General features: G+C 40.1%; 1 pseudogene; it reads right to left on the bottom strand.

The window, feature by feature from the left end:
- Nucleotides 1-584: 584 nt before the first annotated feature.
- LOC143368892 (uncharacterized) lies at nucleotides 585-1245 on the bottom strand (annotated as a pseudogene).
- Nucleotides 1246-4384: the final 3139 nt, after the last annotated feature.

The raw sequence follows: 4384 nt of genomic DNA, 5'->3' as shown, positions 1-4384 counted from the left end.
ATCATTTTACCCAATGTTTATTACTACCATACGGATTGAAAAATAAATGGTAAGAAAGACATATGTGCTTTAAAAATGGCGCTGCAGACGGATAAACATTTTGACGTTTTTCCGTCGTTTTCCCTTAATATCAGACTTAAAATCTGACGTAATCCGATTTCAAAGGTGAGATTCTTGTTTGTTGGATTCATGGTTTCCGCGCAAACCCATAAAAACAATAATTAAATAAAAAATTATGCGATTGGTGGCTGAAAAGCGGCGATTTTTCCGAGAAAAATTCGTTCTTGTCTGTGCGCCACCAAAATCCGGTGACTTCTTAATTTTTTTTATGGAAGTCTCGAATTTTTACGGACCATATCAGTGGTTTGCGGCGAAATGGCACATGTTTTACACATCCTGTAATTATTTTCAAGTCGATCTGAACCTATGGAGGTTCATTCGTTCAACCATTCGTTCGCAATTTGATTGGTTTCGCTTGCGTCCTTCGTCACGGGACGAACTGTGTTGGAGGGGATACGTTGACGTGAGCGGGCGATTCCCCTTGCCCCTGTGACATTTCAGCTTGGGGGTAGTCTTGCTTCTTCTCATCTCGCAATAGTAGCTATTTCTACTATTTCTTGGCCGCTAAAAGTCCTTTTTGAAGTTATTTTCCATACCATATTATTAAAGCTTTCATTGGCGTTCTGTGTAAATCCACCGATACACCTAGTCCGAAGTTCTTCATTTGACAATTCGTTATAAATTGGTAAGATGGCTTCTCGTACGTCAAGGGGGAGAGCCGGCTTGTGTTTATACGTGCCTAAATTATTTTCGACCTTTGCCTTTTTCCATGTGCACCAACTGTCTGCTCCTTCTGGGCAAAGGTGATGCTGTAAATTGTCCGTTGAACATTTGTGATAGAAGGTTGCCATAATTGCGTCCTTCATCTTTTGCACATCATCACAATTATTTCGTATAGCCATACCGTAATATTTGCTTAATTCTCCAATAAGCTTGTCACTTAGTTTACCCCTTCCGCTAATACCTTTATGCTCCTTTTTAGCATTGCGCAGCCGTGTGCCCATCCGTTTCTGGACGTGGCCTACGCACTCTTTTATTTTAAATCTGAAACTCTTCTCCATACGGGTGATTGTTCAAAATAGATTTAAAAGTCCTTGAATCGCCATCCCCGACGTAATATTTATATTTCACACCATATAACTCGTCGGATTGTTGAAGCATTTCGATTATTGCGTCCACCTCCATCTGACCAGCGAACCCTTCATGATTAATTTGGCATTCTTCTTCGTGTCCATTTAACCATTCCACGTATGCATCGGTACCGGAACGTTTCCCCCATAATTCACAAGCTGCACAGTAAGACGATTTAACGATGACATCAACAACTTTTCTAGTATAATGTCCGATTAGAGATGCGATACCATGCAGAGATTGAAACCCGCGTTTTCTCCAGCTCCCGTCGCCCGAAACAATTAGGCTTTCTGTATTTTCATAATACGAAGTTTCTTCAGTCATTGCTGAATTTAATGATAATTGGCACACAGATTTTGCAACGTTACGCATACTTTTTATAAACACGTCATAGCTGCGACGAACCAAAGGCGCCGGAAGGTCCATAAGCCCGCAGAATAATTCGATACCACTGTAACTAATACCTATGTACCTCATTACTGATATTATTCTTGAATTAATATCGAACACAATAGTCTTTTGTGTAACTGATGTTGGAAAAGAATAAACAAATCTACCCGCAAATTTTGAGCACGTAATTGTAATTTTAAAACCGAGGCCGCGATGATAGTCTTTCTCAAACTTTACACTTTCACCGCATTCTTTGCATACTACAAGTGTAGCAATTGTGCTAAACACAGTCACAAAATTAATGATCTCATAACCAATTGTAGGATCAGTCTTCGTAGAAAAAGAACAATCCTTTAATTTGTTGTGTGCAGCAGAAGATTCATTGCAATCTGGTACTACAAATTGATTTCCATGAAAACATCGTTTTTTTTCACTTTTCGCCCCCGGTTTTTTTTATCTGTGCTAGGTCTTTTTGCCATGTTGTAGACACTTATTAATTAAAAATATAAACATTCTAATAATAATATAATCAGAAATGTAAGGAAACTACAAATACTATTTCTCTCAATGTTCACGTCGGTCCTAACAGTCGAAACGTTCGATCGAAACTGGCGAAAGTGACTCACTGTGCTCCTAAAGGTACTAAAACAAAGCAGGTATGTAGAACCTGGTTTTCCAACAATGTAAGTCATAAAAGATAAGGCGGCAATTAATCCACTTTATGATACTCAAAAGAGGCTCTTTCAACGGCCGCCCAGCTATCTGTGGCCGGCTGAAATCGCGTCCGTGCGTCGCTTGACATTTTTAGCTGCCAAATCAACAATTTTGCGAATTTTAATATAAACCAAACGGTATTTTATTCAGAAAGGATAGTACTTCCCAAAAATGCAATAAAAATCGATTTTTTGACTGCCTAGTCCCCTTAAGACTAAATCAAAACATATATACAAATTATTCTAAGAACATATTTACAGAGCGGACTTCGGAAATCGTTCCGAACAATATATAACAGTAGCAACGATAGCTTATGAATGTCGTTCAGCGTCAAATGAGGTATCCGCCATTGCACTTTAATTCAATTTCTGGTTCTAACGTCGGAGGTCCTATTAGAGAATTGTTATCGTGACGTGATAGTATTAAAATCAATTCGTGACGCGCATTAATAACCATGCGTTTGTCACAAAAATTGAAATAATTTTTCACTACCAGCTCATCAGGCCGTTTCAAGCCCCATCCAGCATTCTCCATATTTTTGTCTTCGTCAGATGTCAGCGATATACAGGGTGTCCCACTAAGGAGTGGACAGCGCGATATCTCTTAAAGTATTGTCGATAAAAATATAAAAAAAATAGAGAATTGCATGGTTCGAGGGGGCCCATTTATTAGCGCGAACGAATTTTGTTTCCGATTATTATTTTAAAAGATACGATGGTCAAGTTCGGTTTTTCAAATGGAACTATTTTTTTTGAAGACCTGAGTTGATAGTGCGTTCCAAGACAAATTCAATAAGCTTTAATGTATACACTTTATTTCCACTGGTTTTTAAGATATTGCGCTTGCAAAATTACTGATTTTCACTGGAAGAAAACCCTCTTGAATGGCAAAAACCGGGGGCGGTCTTACTGGCGCCACGGGTGGCACTGCCTGTTGAAATGGATACTTACCTGCCAAAGGTCTACGCCAGAAATGGCAGGCCCAAAGGCTGGACAATTCTTTTCCGTCAGAAATGCTAGTTAGGTAGGTACATCTGCGGTGTCGAGAAGCGCATCGTTACTTTTATTTCGCACTTGCTTCTACGCTCGGATGGCCGGTTCTTTTGGGAGGGATGCAAGTTGGATTGGTTCTGATACAATCTGCTCCCTATGGTTGAAATTTAGTCTAGCAACTTTCACTCCTCCTAACCTAACCAATCCAACTTGCATCCCTCCCAAAAGAACCGGCCATCCGAGCGTAGAAGCAAGTGCGAAATAAAAGTAACGATGCGCTTCTCGATACCGCAGATGTACCTGCCTAAGTAGCATTTCTGACGGAAAAGAATTGTCCAGCCTTTGGGCCTGCCATTTCTGGCGTAGACCTTTGGCAGGTAGGTATCAGTTTCAACAGGCAATGCCACCCGTAGCGCCAGTAAGACCGACCCCGGTCCTTCCTATTCCAGAGGGTTTTCTTCCAGTGAAAATCAGTAATTTTGCAAGCGCAATATCTTAAAAACCAGTGGAAATAAAGTGTATACATTAAAGCTTATTGAATTTGTCTTGGAACGCACTATCAACTCAGGTCTTCAAAAAAAATAGTTCCATTTGAAAAACCGAACTTGACCATCGTATCTTTTAAAATAATAATCGAAAACAAAATTCGTTCGCGCTAATAAATGGGCCCCCTCGAACCATGCAATTCCCTATTTTTTTTATATTTTTATCGACAATACTTTAAGAGATATCGCGCTGTCCACTCCTTAGTGGGACACCCTGTATAGTTTTTAAGCGTGCTAGTTATTCCAACGTTTCTGTTGCTGTCAATCTCCACACCATTGAGCTCGTATCGACTCTTATCAAATATGAACGCCGTGCAATTATTTCCCAACGTTGCCGTTGGTGCATCATTTGGCTTATTTATCGCCAAAGTTTCCTCCTCGTAGATGTGTATAAATCCTACTGCTGTATTCTTATCTCATCGCTGTGTCCAAACGTCGTGTTGATGTATGGGTTGTACGTTTGAATCTCGAGTTTGACGCTGCGATCATCAAACGTCGGTTTGCTTCCAATGCTTAGAATGTCGACCATTTTTCCAACTTAAGGGGTCTCCC

Source organism: Andrena cerasifolii, chromosome 5 (genome assembly GCF_050908995.1).
Source record: "Andrena cerasifolii isolate SP2316 chromosome 5, iyAndCera1_principal, whole genome shotgun sequence".
Taxonomy (NCBI): domain Eukaryota; kingdom Metazoa; phylum Arthropoda; class Insecta; order Hymenoptera; family Andrenidae; genus Andrena; species Andrena cerasifolii.
Note: the sequence above shows the minus strand (reverse complement) of the source record. Positions and strands in the feature narration are given on the sequence as shown.